At 39.1% G+C, this 15801-nt stretch overlaps 2 protein-coding genes across 4 annotated transcripts in view; one reads left to right on the forward strand and one right to left on the reverse strand.

The window, feature by feature from the left end:
- Positions 1 to 15801, forward strand: part of PLPPR1 (phospholipid phosphatase related 1) — a 464080-nt gene that overhangs the window by 380797 nt on the left and 67482 nt on the right. The window lies entirely within an intron of this gene.
- The window catches only part of LOC104653227 (acyl-coenzyme A amino acid N-acyltransferase 1-like), a 125271-nt gene that overhangs the window by 2307 nt on the left and 107163 nt on the right, over positions 1 to 15801 (reverse strand). The window contains 4 exon segments of the mRNA XM_074395108.1: positions 2018 to 2174; positions 2650 to 2887; positions 4325 to 4453; positions 6650 to 7053. The gene's annotated coding sequence lies outside the window, so the exon portion shown is untranslated.

Below are 15801 nucleotides of genomic sequence, written 5' to 3' on the forward strand. Positions count from 1 at the left end.
TTATATGCATTATTAATTTACCATCATAGCCATGCTAAGAGGTGCACAGAGCAGCTTCTGTGGTAATGACAAGGCTCCTTCCTGAAGCCATGGGCAGCAGCTCCTCGAAGGAGGGAGACCCAACAGCATGTCATTTGGATCCAAGCTTTAAGACAAGTAGATTCAGAAATGTGTCCTCCACGGAAGATTTTTCAATGAGAGAAAAAAAACAGAAGCAGTAACATAAAGACAACTCCAGAGCCCTTCCATTCCTCCCTTCCTCAGGCTTCTAGATGACCACAGTGGGTACTTACATCAATTTCTTAACATCTGAAAGGAGAATTTGCACAGCCACCATAGAGAAAGGAAGCGGGCCTAAAGAGAGATTTATGAGGAATGGTGTTTTCAGTTTCTAATAGGATTCACAGTTACTACATGGCACTCTACAGAGCATCTCTGGTTGGTGGTTGTCTTTAGGCACTTGAGAAAATGTGGGTGTGCGGTAGTCTGGGCATGGGAACCCATCTGGCTGCTCATGTCTGAATCTTGTCTTTCGATTCTGACTTTCACCATTTGCTAACCAAGCACACATCGGTTACCATGTACCAGACTCTGGAAACACATGAGCTGTGCTGTGTTCTCAATCATTGAGGATCTCTTGATCTGGAGTGCTGATTTTTCACCAGCTCCCAAGTAGAGGGATGTATCTTTCAGGCCCAGGGTGCTCCTTGAAGTATTTGTAGGAATTAAAGCAGCCTGGTTATTGTTGTTCTGTTTCCTGACTCCTCAGTCTCTGAACGTGCTGAGTGAGTTTGACCTCCTCTTAAGTATATCCAGCTAATTTTTTTTTCTGATTCTCAGGGATTAGAGTTCTTACTCTCCTTCATAGAAAATAAGCTCTGTTCAGGAAAGGGGTGGCCTAAGGCTGGGTGAGCTCATATAGCAATACTAACCATTTTCAGGAACCACTTCTGGGGATAGCAGGTTGTGAGGTACAAGGTGTCAGACATGATGAAGCTCAGACCAGCTCCCTGACTACACACCCTAGTTATGGCAGTTCTGACATCAAAGATGTCAAAAATGTGAAGTCACCATTGAAATGATCTTTTATATACTGACTTCCTACCCCTCTGGTGGCCACTGCAGGAGGTCAAAAAGCAGGCAGTCAAAAATGAAAAGGTACCCTGTCATGAACAATATTAAATATCTAAGATTATAACTTCCTGAACCTTTTTAGCTCAGCATGCTTAGTCTAAGTCAAATGCTCTAAATGTATCTTACAAAGTAATTTCACATTTCATTGAATAAATTTCAACTGCAAATACCAACAAGGCATGCTCACGCGTAAGAATCCAAGTATAATAGCAGAGTATTTAGAGAGCCAAATGATACAGATAATGCATTGTGCTATGTTCAGAAAGTTTTAAAGAGGAACAATCATTTTCAAAAGAACCAGAAATCAATCCGAGGAGATAAAAGTGAGAAAAGGAGGCTTAGAATACTTCTCAGAAACTCCAGTCAAGCATGGACATCCACAGAGTGACAGTTTTTCATACAAATCAGGAGATTATGAGCTCTGAGATCCTTTCCCCTATCATGTGTATTAGAATAATTGTTTCTCTAATTCAGATTTCTAAGCAGCTTAATGCCTGTTCTTATCTTATTTCAATTTACAGAGAACAACAAAAATGCTATATCTGCTCCAAGTCTGCTTCTCCAAATGAAACTTTAAATGACTCCAAGCTCTGAGCTTATATGGTTGACCAAATTGGTTAGCATTCATTCTAAATATGAGAAGGTGAAGAAAGCCTTTCCCAGGCGAAAACTTAAAAAGTGGTTTTAAGATTGTTAAGGAAGTATAAGAACATTTTCCTAACAAAATACATCTGGGAACAACTTAATCTAATATTAGAAGTTAAAAACCAAAACAAATCTTTGCTGCAGTCAATGCTGTGAGCTTTGTAGAATCACCATGATTACACCAAATTCCATGTGAACTTCATGATATGCCAACTAACTATTAGATTTGGGGATGTACCTGTGGCAGGAGATAGCCATCCTCACTGAAGCCATTTGGCTTCGTACAAAATCAAACCATCAGTGAGCAAATGTCTAGCAGTATCTCATGGTAGATTGTCTCTTGTCCTCTCTTCTGGAGAAGATACTTTGAAACCAGAGTTTTCTCATCTCAGGACCTTGTGGATACAATAAGTGAGCATAGAAATCATTCAAGCGTGTATTTAAAACCCCATGACATTCTATCCCATTTCAGAACCTACTTTATGTATCTGAAAAGGTGGCACCACCTCTGTTATCAGGGGTGGCCCAATTCTCAATAATTGGTAATGACTGTCTGAAGTACTATGTGGAAAAGATCAACAGGAAAGAATCCCCCAAATTATTAGCACATCTGACATATGGACGGAGAAGGGTGGCACATATAGCGTATGTTTGTCATTTCTAGTTCTGCTGACTCTATATTAATTTTTTCCTAACATTTTCTCACTTCTTTAAACACAGAGGAAATCCAAGCCTGGTTGGGTGTGGGAAATAGATCCCCCACATTTTGAACAATGAAGATGGTCTGATATGTGTATGATTGTCTGATTTAGTTTGTTATGTGAATGTTATAAATACTCAACATAGGAATACTAGAAGTGGACAGCTGACCTTTGCTCTGCAGACAGCGAAGATGCAACTCCTAGAATCTCAAAGAGCAAGAAAAAGGTTTGCGGCTGGCATATCTCTTCTCATCCCTTGCTGGACAGTAGGCACAGCTGTATTTGAGTGCTTGTGTTTTCTGGAGATGACTGCTTTCCTTTCTTTACATTGCTGTCCATACCCAGTACAATAGTAGGGGTCCAACTGATATTTTTTGCAGTATTAGAAAAATCCATGCTGTCTAGTGCTAGATTGCCACAACACAGGAAACACATTACACGTTAAAAATGTTTTTTAAATGATTGCATTTCTACATTAGTACCAAAGGCTTAATTTTTCCCCCCAATTTATAGCACAACATGGAAGAGCATAATAGAGAAGAGCTAGCTCCTCCTCCCTTCTCAATACAGCACCACCATTCGGCCTCAAAGAACACTGGGACTAATTCTGTCATGCCCTTTGTTCCTATCTATATTAACCACAATTAGAAAATAAGGACTCCAGGTCTTCTCTCACCCTGTGGTCTCTTGTGCCCACACAGCTCTGTGCATCTCTGATTCCATCCCCCGCCTTTTCAAAGAGCACCTTCTTATGCACATTCAAAGTATGAGTTGCTCTGTGAACTCCAAAACTCACTTGCAATCAGCACAGTCCATTATATTTTTAATCTTGTCTGAATAGTACCTTCCCTTTCCTACTGGAAATTTGGCTCTCCTTAATTCTATTGCTTCCCTAGAGCCCTCCCAAGTGGCCATGTCTTATTTTCCACACCTCTTGTACTACTGGACTTAGTGACAGGCTAGGTGTTGGTTTTGCTCCTCATTGCTTCTTCTAGACTCATGTCCTGCTCTCCTTAAAATCAATCCTCCTGGAACCTCATACCATCTAACCGTGGTCAGGTCAATACTACTAACCCTGCCTCCTTGGTGCAGTTATACATAGTTCTAAACCTCAGCACCTCCCCTATTCTTTGGAGATTCTGGTCCTAGAACCATGGCTCATGGTTGCTTCCTCTCCAGCTCCATTCTTGTCATCACCTTTTTTGGTCTCATCTCCCGGACTCCTCTTCATTTTGTGTGTTCACTAACTAGCTCATCGCATACTCTGATGACCCCCCAAAATGTATCCTAACCAAAAACTGCCTTCAACTCATATTTCAGCTGACTCCTTTATACCTCACTTGGATGTCTAATAGGCATATCAAAATGTATATGTTCAAAATTAAACTTATTTAATTTTAATCCCATAGCCCCAAATTTATTCCTTTTACAATCTCTCCCATGGGGGCAGAGACTTCATTTTGGGGCACTGCTATTTCTCTAATGGCTGGCATATAGTAGGTGCTCAGTAAATGTTTAGTTAATGAATCATTTTATATTTTCACAATAGTTTAAACTGTTGTAAAGCAGGGTGTGTCACTTCTTTCTTGTGAGAGAGCAAGCTAGATAGAAGGTTGTGAGCTTGCTCTGGAAATGCAATAGCACAGCAGTGTTAGAGGTATTCTGAGTTGGTAACTGATATGTAAACAAACCTTTGTACCAAATCTGACTTTTCTGCCTACCATCTTCTGCTCTAGTCTCGTATAGGTTACCACCAGGGTCAACCTCTTCAATGACAGATTTGACCATGCCACTACCTTGCTCAAAGTCCTTTAGAGTATATAAAGAAATTTAACTGCTTCCACCTGGCATCCATAGGTCTTTCTTTGAGTTTCCACCTATTACTTCTCCACCTTCATCCTGAGATAAGGCTCTTAATTCAAGCAGCATCATAACTGTGATTCTGGTCCCTTGTGTTCCTCAGGACTTCTTGGCTGGAAATGACAGACATGAGATAGGCTTAGCAAAGAAGAGAATGCATTGTCTCGTGTAGCTGTAAATATGTCTCTGTACTGATAAAGATGGTCGGTCACCATGTATTGTTGAGAGAAAAGTAAGCTATAGATTAGTATGTATACTGTGATTCTAATTTATATATTTTTAAATCTTCCTATGGTTGAGTGTGTTTATTTGCCTTAGAACAAAGAGTCTGGAATAATATACACCAAATGTTAGTAATAATTAACCTTTAGTGAGTAAAAAATCCTGATGATGTATTTTCCAATTTACATATTTATATATTAGAATATTTTGTCATGGAAACTTTAAACATATGCTTGCTTCATGGTATCACCCTGCTAATGCAATGCCATCGTATACCATCCAGTATGGAGCCAGTAGCTAGGTATGGCCACTTAAATTTAAAAGTGAAATAAAAAAATTCCATTCCTCAGTTGCACTAGCCAAATTCCAAGTGCTCAAGAGCCACCCATAGCTAGTGGCTGCCACGTTGAGTGCACAGGTATCAAACATTTCCATAAATGCAGTGTTACTCCCACAATGTGAAACACCTGTCAAGCTAGATGAACTAGATGTTCACCTGATTGCTTTCTCTAGTATAATTGGCTTTGTTTAGATGCAGCCAGAGGGAAGCAGATGCAGGCCTGATCACTTGTGATCTAACAGCCACCAGGAGTTCGACTGAACTCCCAATCTGTTCATTTATGCATGATCTTTAAATGTGTGTGGAAAAGATATTAGCTTAGAGGCAACCTGTTGAGTAATTTCAAAGGGAAATAAGAAAAATCTTTACCCAGTAATTTTTAAAGGAAAATGACAACATCTGAGTCTCTGCAATATTGACATTTACCTGTTTTAATTAGAAAAACAAACTGACTTGAGAGACTGTTTTTCCTTTTTGTCTTATTTGCCTAATTCCCAAGTAACTTGGCCATGCTTATGGAGAAAGAAGAATCATTTTTCCATCCGGCAAGGAAATTTAAATGATACCATAAGTACTTCTGTTTGAAATTGTTTGAAAGCAAACATAAAAAACTCTTACCATGTTTCCTAAGTTTTTAAAATTTGAATCTTAAACATTTGCTCCATGTGGCATGCAGAAAACTCAGTGTTTGTATTTTCATTCTAAGGTGGAATCATAAAATTATTTTTTCATGGTTGTGGACTTCTGGGCAAGAGTTAATGATAATCAGATGTCTTTTTTTTTTTTTTTTTTAATAAAAGATTAAGAATGTATTAGTGGCTGGGTGTGGTGGCTCATTCCTATAATCCTAACACTCTGGGTGGCCAAGGTGGACGGATCATTTGAAGTTAGGAGTTTGAGACCAGCCTGGCAAAACCCCGTCTCTACTAAAAATACAAAATGAGCCAGGTATGGTGGCATATGCCTCTAATTTTGGCGAATCGGGAGGCTGAGGTACAAGAATCACGTGAACCCAGGAGGCGGAGGCTGCAGTGAGCCCAGATCATGCCACTGCACTCCAGCATGAGCAACAGAGTGAGACCCTGTCTTCCAAAAAAGAAAAAGAATGCATTAACATGCAGCATGATTCTTATTTTCTACGCATTCTGTTTCAACAAGTCAGATTTATTACAACCACAGATTGAGAAAGACAGTATTTTGGGTCAATTATCAAATGCTGTCTTGTATTCAACATAACACCCTCTAAGTCTATAGGATGCTAAATATTCATTCATTGGCTATATTTGGTCTTTGAATCTACCAAATTGAATTAATTATACTGCTCAATATGTGATACAGTCATTTGATGATTTGTCCTTACCATCCCCTATCCTGACCCTAATGCATTTCTTATATGCCCTTAAATATGTGTACATCCTGAGAAGTATGTAGTGTTTTTAGTACATTTTAGTTCAGATAAAAATTGTACTACAGATCTTTCTCTGCTTCTTTTCTGTTTTTTACTTAATGCTTTTAAGCTTTGTTTTTTTTTAAGCTTTTTAGTCAGTAGAACATAATGATTAAGAGGGGAAAATCTAGACCAGCAGTCTCCAACCTTTTCGGTACCAGGGACCAATTTTGTGGAAGATGATTTTTCCACAGACCAGGGGTAGGGATATTTTTGGGATGATTCAAGCACATTACATTTATTGTGTACTTTATTTCTATTATTATTACAATGTAACATATAATGAAATAGACAACTCACCATATGTAGAATATCACTGGAAGCCCTTAGCTTGTTTTTTTGCAGCTAGACAGTGTCAGAGGGTGATGGGAGACAGAAACAGATCATCAGGCATTAGATTCTCGTAAAGAGGGTGCAGCCTCAATCCCTCACATGTGCAGTTCACAGTAACGTTCATGCTCCTATGAGATCTCGTGTCACAGCTGACTTGATAGGGCTCAGGTGGTAGTGTGAGCAATGGGGACCAGCTACAAATACAGATGAAGCTTCACTCACCTGTCTGTTGCTTACCTCCTGCTGTGTGGCCCAGTTCCTATCAGGCCACAGTTCCTATCAGATGATACTGCATAGGGTGAATGCTGGCTCTTCCATGCTATGTGACCTTATGCTAATTACTTAAACTCTCTGATCCTCATGTTCCTTTCCTGTAAGATAGAGTTACTAATATTCACTTTTTAAAAATGTAAGGAGTGAATGAATTAATGTGTGCAAAGAACTTAGAAAAGCATTAGACATTTACTAAGAGCCACTTATGTTTATTACTTTATGAAAATCTAATACATTATTTCTATTACATAATATTCCATCATATGCAGTACTTCATTTTACTTATTTTCCTGTTCATTCCAACTTTTTAACCAAAAATGACACTGTATAGACATCCTTATGTATTTCCTTGCACAAACCTATGGGATATATACCAGTGAGTGAAATTACTGGATTATCAGGCATATGCACACATTTTCTCCAGGCAGTGCCAGATTGCACTCCAAAAAGTCTGTGCCAACTTAAAATCTCTTGGCTGTGCTTGGTGTTTCCATTTGCCTATATTCTCATCAACACTTGTTATTATCTAACTTTCAAATTTGTGCTAATTTGATTAGACATAAAAGTGGCATGTCAATATTGTTTTGATTTGCATTTCTCTATTAGTGAGCTCATGCACATGAAAGTTAGTCATTTGGATTTCTCTAGCATTGGGCTGGTAAATGTTTAACTCCTGGCTTTAGGAGATGACCAAAGAGAAGGGAGCCTGATTTGTTGTGCAGTTTGTCAATTTCCATGGTATAAATACTGCAGTATGGCCAATTTCAAGCTACCCTTTAGCAACTACCTAGTGAAATTTCGTAATAGGCTCTCATAGGATGGCACAACACAGCTCCAGGACATTATAGGATTGTCCCTTCTAGAAATGGCTTATTCATAACTTTTGCTCAGTTAATATTTGATTTCCTGTCTTGCCCTTGTGGATTTACAGGAGTTTGTTATATGTGTGTGTGTGTGTGTGTGTGTGTGTGTATTATAATAGATGTTAATTACATCTGCATTTTGAAGATTGCAAATAATTTCTCCAACTCTGCAAAAGTTAACCCCTTTGTTAACTTTATTGACGAGTTAGTTTACTGAACAGAATGCCTTGATGTAATCAATTATTTTCACTTTTTCCTCTTTGGCCTTTTGCTTTGGGGGAGTCTTATTTAAGAAATGCATCTTACTCCAAATATGTTTATCAGTATTTATTAAACACCAGGTTTCATTCTTACTGCTTGGGATTCAAAGATGAGTTCCTGAGGAGCTTGCAATTTAGGAGCAAGAAAATAACATGCAACTGAATAATGGCAATACAATATAGAATGTGCTTATTGTTGCTGCATTTGCAAATATTTAGATGTGCCTTTGCAAAGCAAAACAATTTTCCCCAACAGTGCATTTGTGTGAATGGTTAAAGGTTTAAACTGCGCAAGTTAGGAGAGGTAATATGACTCCTTATAAATTCACAAAGTATCCTAGCATCTTAGGAATTTCCTCGTCTTCTTTGAGAAAGTTTTCCAAAGATAACAGAAGTTGAGATGACCTTGCAGCAGTGATGAAGCCAAGTCCAGTCCATTGCTAACCCCCTACTCTGGCCATACATATTTTTGCTGCTTCTCTCGTTAGTTTCCACTCCTGCTCCTTCCTGTGCTTCCTTGAAAAAACAGCAGCAGCAACTCTTGTATTATTCTCCTCTAACCCAACTGTTTGAGTTGCATCCTCTTTTGAACCTCTTTCTCCGTATAACTTATAAGCTTCAAAATAGGATAAATGTGTTTTACATAGTTTATAGACACTCGAGTTTAATTTTTAAAATATTATGTAAGTGTTTGCTTACACATTCATAAAATGGTGTAATCACATAAAACTACACTCAGATAAGCCTTGAAAAAATATTCCTAAGTCTTTTAGAGAGATAGATGGTGATAGTGATGCTGAGCCTGACTGGGTTGAACAAAAACTATCCTGAGAGGAGCTGAAGAGCTCCAAGCCATGCTTTTCTAGGGTTGAGGGGGTGACCAGACTTGCCAGCAGCACTTCACCCGAATTGCTCCTAAGCAACCCAGAGATCCAAAAGGGACCTGTGTAATTGCAGAAATTCCAGGGGTGTTACTCGTTGTGAAGTATGTTGTTGCTGCTATTATTGTTTGTCATGTTCTTTCATTCTCCTTTCTTAGCTTTCTATGACATATGCATAATAGTGAACAGTGTACCAAAGAACCGGATTTGGAGGTGGGTCCTTATGCCTGAGCTCCGAGATGGCATTTGTCTCTGAGTTCCGCAAAATGGTCCAAGCAGAATGTTCCTATTTCGTAACCACAATTGAGGTCGACGGTCCAATGATCAAGAACAGATAGCATATTTATGCTGGCAGAAATGAAGATTGTAGCAATATGAAAGTCTTTTTTGTTTGATACCTGTAAACAGGTTGCTTTTAACACCCCACAACGCAAATAGTCATATTTTCATTCTCTTTCTCCCCCTTCCTTCTTCTTTCCGGCTCAGAAACTATGACTGCATTTCCCAAATTCAGTTTCATGAATATTCTTTAAATTGATAATTAGTGCACCGTGGAAAGAAAAGGGGGGAGGTTCTATGTTCAAATAAGTTTAAACGACCATATACAAAATGCACTTCTGGGAATTCCACGATACCAGTAGGCCCTGAGAATCCTCTAGTAACAAAATCTGCCAAATCGAGTGTAACCCAGGATTTCACAAACTTCTCCTGGCTATAGCTATTTACCTCTCTGTCTCATGCCCCATGCTCCCTCTTCTTTCCCGGAGCACTTACTACTCTTTTATATTGGAGAACACATTTATATTAAACCAATAGCTTAGTTTTAATATGTCCCAAACAATTACTTTGAGTAAGCACAAACTCTACACCCTCACTCACTTATTCAACCAATAGTTTTAAAAACACTACCTATTATGTGCCTGACTAAACTGGGGTTACAGATTTGAAGGCTCCTTTCCCTTAGGGCCTCACAGCTTGGTTGGAGGGACACAGGAAAATTGGGATAGTCACTCATGCCAGAAGGGCAGAGTTCCTGGCTGGTATGCGCAGGAGCTGTATAGGAGCACAGGAGTGAGCCATCACATCATGCTGTGAAGACTTACGTGCAATTTCAGGAGCTTTAGGGTTCATCTAAGCCTATGCTCATACACCTGGGTTCTTTATAATTTAACAACTAGTGTTTTATACTAGAATAGTCTAGCGATAGAAAACAAATTACATGCTCCTATCCCCAAATAATGAAAAGTACAGAATCAAATATGCCACGAAACCCCATGCAACTTAATCCCGCTGTGTAACCCATCCGTAAAGACTGGGCAAACTACTTTTGTTGAGCTAAAATCCTATTTTTTTAGATTAATTGGATTAATCTATTTTAAAATCCTTATCTTTGCTTTGGACTTACAACATTACACATTAAGGTTTTAATGTGGATATTATCACAGCATGAACAGGCCAAAAGAAGTAATTTTAAAAAGTTTACTTTCCTGTCTAGGTAATAAGACTCAAAATGATTTGTTAGAACAAGGGAAAGGCTAAAAGCCACATTTTTGGCAGAAAATTAGAGTCTTCCCAAAGTCAGTCCAGTACTCAGTTTTGTACAATGCCTAAAGTTACACAAGCAGTTAATGGTCCATCTAATACTGCATCCATGTCTTAAAACTCCAAAGGCCATACCTTTCCATTACACCATGACAATCAGCTCCACTGTCATTGCTGCCACAACACTTCTGTCTCTCACAGTTAATATTTGCTTCTTGATGTCATTTGTGGCGTCTGTCCACCCTTCCATCTTTCTCAGCCACTCATCTATCCATCTGTCCAGGTATAACCACTAACCAAGTGTGTTGTAACACTGCTAACATGGCCACATGCTCATATCCTTGAAAAACTAAGAACTTCATCTTTATATTTCTCTCATCCCTCTTAGGGGTTTGTTACATGGTTGGTGTGTAGCAGGACTTTGCTGACTTCTGTTGCTTTACCAGAGAGACCTCAAGTTAGCACCGAAATCAATTTAGTTTTACAGAATATATAGCAGAACTAAAATTTTAGATTATAGAGATCTCTGATAGATTGTGTCTATCCCCTCCCCCTCCTTTACCTACCTTGAACATGTGGATACATAAGTAAAATACACAAGTCATCCACGACCTTCTATTCACAGAATTCTCTTGGCTGATCCTCTCACCACCGTCACTTTCTCATACACACCATGTGTATTCAGCTCTGCCCTTCTCTGAGGCAGCGCTGGGGAAGGACACAGCTCTTGAGCCTCTCAAGCTCTAGTTCTATGCTTTTGCTCTACTGATCCCTGCACTATTAACTATCAGAACCTTGCTATAGGATTTTATATTTACCCCAAATGTCAGAATCATTTTAAATTTTTAATCCTGTTTTGTGTCACTATACATTTAACATTTCTTCTGTGTATTCATCCATGTCATTGAATTTAAAAATCCCTAGCAGCAAAAGATCAAAGAGAAAATTTTGTAGCCCAGCTTAGTTTAACTAATACCCAATATTTATTCCTTCCTTGATGTAGTTATAAATCTACTTAGTAATATTATTATATGCTCTACATTTCTCCATATCATCCACCTATAAATCACCACCAAGACACTGGAGGAAGGAAGTACTAAATGAAGACAAGGATGTAGTATTTGCATTTATTCTTTAAGGACTGGCCAATTAAAAAGGTAAAGGCAGCCCAGGCAGAGAGGTAGACCTATGGATTCTCCACTAACGAAGGGGCCACTAACTAAGATATTCTCCACTAACTGATGGGATTTGCTGGTTTGGACTCTATTCAAATGTCAGGCTTCTTCTATCTATTACCAAAACATATGGGCAGGACGAAGGCCAGGGTGCTCGATGCAGAGAAAATTGCTAGATTTAATAGCTATATCTTACTCTGGGCTGCTATAGCAAATTATAATAGACTAGGTAGCATAAACAACCATATAGCTCACTGTTCTGAAAACTGGGAAGCCAAGATATATATGTAAGATGTACATTGGTTTGGCCCAGAAAACGTGGGACAACTTGAAGCAGGGATGGGGCTTCCAGGTAATAGGTAGATAAGTAACAATTGGTTGCATTCTTCTGAGGTTCTGATTAGCCTTTCCAAAGGAAGCAAGCAGACATGTATTTATCTCAGTGAGCAGAGGGATAACTTTGAGTCCTGTCTGTCCTTTGTCCACAAGGCAATTCCTTGTGAGGGAGGCATGTCACTTTTTAATCTTTTTTTTTTTTTTTTTTTAGAAATAGAATGAGAGGCAGATTTTCCTAAGCAGTTCCCAGCTTGACTTTTCCCTTTGGTTTAGTGATTTTGGGGTTCCATGATTCATTTGTTTCACACTGCCTTCTTGCTATAACTTCACTGAGGCCAAGAGAGAGAGATCACCTCTCGCATGCCTCCTCTTGTAAGAACACTAATCCTATTTATGAGATGGGACCCCACCTCCAAATACCATCACACTGGGGATTTAGACTTTGAAATATGAATTTGGGGAGAATGCAAAAATTCAGTTCATAGAAAAGTAATCACTGAAGATTTGTGGGGAGTATACAGATATAATCATAGCTATGCCTTAGGATGGTAACTCTTTAGCACCCAGGTAAATGATGGCATGGAGAGGTTGATGTCCCAAAGGTAGCAAAAGCAAATCGGACAAGATTTCAATAGTGTAGGTGAGAGAATGTGCAAGCCTGAAGGCGGCAGCGGCAGTTTGCATAAATGAGACAAATGTAAGGAGACACTGCAGTGAGACTTTGGCAACTGACCAGGTATGGCATGAATAGGAGTGAGAAAGCTGGGGGAAGGAGAAGCCTAAGATGACACTGAGATTTCTAGGCTCTGTAACTGAAAGAATGGTGGTTGGATTTACCAGGATAGGGAATGCAAGAGGAACTGCAGCTTGGGGAGCAGAGAAACACTGGTTTCCAGTTTAAACGTGTGGCATTTGGAATGCCTATGGAACACACCAAGTTGGTGATCAGGAGGGAACCCAGAGCTACAGCTGGTGATGGGCGAGTCGATGGAATCAATATAAGAATGGAAGCCACGGAGAGAGATGACACAGGGGTTAAAGATAGATCCTGGGAGGGCACCACCATTTACAGACCAGGCTGAAGAAAAGGGGAAATTAAAGGAATAGCATTTTTAGATAGCTAAGAAAGAAAAATGGATGAGGAGACCTCAGTCAACCTCAACTATCACTCCAAAGTCATGTAGAAAAGCACTGAAAAGGAGGAGCCAATAGAAATGAAAAAGCAAGAAAAAGAGCTGAGTACTTATCAAGAGCCAGGCATTGTACTAAACTTTCTATATATGTCATGTCATTATGTTAATTGCAGGTTTTACATGTAAAAGAACAGTTAAATGGCTCCAGAGGTTCAGATCCAAACTCTAACATTCACTAGCTCTGTTCACTTGCATAAGTTTCCTTTTTTTTTTTTTTTTTTTTTTTTTTGAGACAGAGTCTTGCTCTGTCGCCCAGGCTGGAGTGTAGTGGTATACGATCTTGGCTCACTGCAACCTCCACCTCCTGGTTCAAGCCATTCTCCTGTCTCAGTCTCCTGAGTAGCTGGGATTACAGGCATGCATGGCCACCACACATGGCTAATTTTTCTATTTTTAGTAGAGACAGGGTTTCACCACATTGGCCAGGCTGGTCTCGAACTCCTGACTTCGTGATTTGCCCACCTTGGCCTCCAAAGTGATGGCATTACAGGCATGAACCACCGTGCCCAGCCAGTTTCCTCTTTTTAAAGGCCAGGCAGTAACTCATTATACCTCACAGAGTAGTGTAAGTATCACATAAGATAGTACATGCAAAGTTACATAGCTGATTACATGGACAATCAATGAGAGTTGTTATTACTATTTCTTTGGGTGTTATTCTTATTTCTTTATAATATCTGTCTTCCCCCACAGAAAACCCCATGTGTCCAAAGACCATGTCTATTTTAACAATTTTGTTATTTGTTGTTGTTTTTTTAACTAAGTATTCTTAATGTCTGTATATAGTAGATATATACAGGGGTTTATGAGTTTGAGACAAGCCTGGCCAATGTGGTGAAACCCTGTCTCTACTAAAAATGCAATGTTAGTTGAATGACTAGATGATCACATTTCATCTACATGTCCTTGCCTTTAGGGTCCTTGCCTAAGAAAGACTAAAGGGTACCTCTTTAATCCTAAGAGGGGATGAATGCTCATATACACACTGGTACATTTGATGACCCTCAGTTTTCACAAGAGGATATCCTTATTAACCACAGTTCAGTTGCCTTCATTGAAAGATACAGATTTTCATGTAATCAACCTAAATGCTCAACAATGACAGATGTTGGAAACAGGTTTGCAATATCGGGACAAATCCACCTGAGACAGTGGATCACTCAGCAAGGCTAGTTTACTTCCTGCAGGAAGGGTGCAACCCACTGGCAGTCTTGCCAGGAGAGCACACCCGAACAAGGAGACAGGGACTTTCATAACCTGACGCAATCGCCCTACTGCTGTGTCCAGTTTCCAGGGGCCAGAACCAGACCTCAGATTCTATGCTTGACCCAACTGGCCAAAAACTTAGAAATTTTCTAAAGAAGTAAAGGCAGAGGAGAACAAAGGAAAAGAGGGCGTAACTTGAGGAATGCTTAGAGAAGTGATAACATTTTCAAATAAGGAAGGGGAATAAGCTTTGACCTAAGACTTGCCTGGGCTTGTCCAGGCATGTCAGGGGAAATGTCTTGGTTAAAGTGTAAGAACTAAGAACACGGAATGCACTTATTTCTTTATTACGACTAACAGCTACTTTAAGATTATTAGCAAAAGCTTTAAAGTAAATTAACCTTTGAAGCAACTTTGATTCATAATGAACTAAGAGGAAAGCTTTGAAGAGAAAAGCTTTTATTTATTCTGATTTCCCACAATAGACTAGATAAAGAAACTGTGGTACATATACACCATGGAATACTATGCGTCCATAAAAAGTGTGAGATCACATCCTTTGCCGTAACACGGATAGAGCTGGAGGCCATTATCCTTAGCAAACTAACGCAGCAACAGAAAACCAAATACTACATGTTCTCACTTAAAAGTGGGAGCTAAATGATAACACATGGACACATAGAGGGGAACAATGCACACTGGGGCTTACCGGAGGGCAGAGGAGCAGAAAAAATAAATAATAGATATTAGACTTAATACATTCGTGATGAAATAATCTCTACAACAAACCCCCATGATACATATTTACCTACCTACACATCCTGTCCATGAACCCCTGAACTTAAAAGTTAAAAAAAAATTAAAAGAGACTTGCTAGAAGATAGTCTCTAATTCACTGCTGCCCAATAGTTTTTAAAAACTAAGCTGAGAAAAGCAATACCAAGGAAGGAGTGTTGAAAGATACACAGTCTCTCTACTCTTCCAGGAAATGCTTTTTGTTATACAATCCTAATTTAATCTTCATGATAACCTGAAGTATTAGGTACTACAGTATTAACCCAATTTTTCAAATGAAGACATGGAGACACAAGAATTTAGATCACACATCTAGTAGGCAGCACAGCTGGTTTCCAACCTCAGCAGTCTGTCCTGCACTCTAAACCTTTCATTATGCTGTCTCCCTCAAGTTTAGCTGCAGCAGAATCATAATGCTTACTGCCTCCATTCTATTTCAGAGTCTTGTTTTTGTGAGTTTTGCTTATATTAAACCTAAATTAAGTTGATATGAGGTCTCATATTAAGAATAGCACCATCATACTCTACGTGAACCCAAAGGAGAACTCCCGTCTGGTTACTATATAAAAAGTATTCTACTTATCCTTTAACCATT

The sequence above is a fragment of the Saimiri boliviensis genome, chromosome 2, assembly GCF_048565385.1.
Source record: "Saimiri boliviensis isolate mSaiBol1 chromosome 2, mSaiBol1.pri, whole genome shotgun sequence".
In the NCBI taxonomy this organism is placed as follows: Eukaryota; Metazoa; Chordata; class Mammalia; order Primates; family Cebidae; genus Saimiri; species Saimiri boliviensis.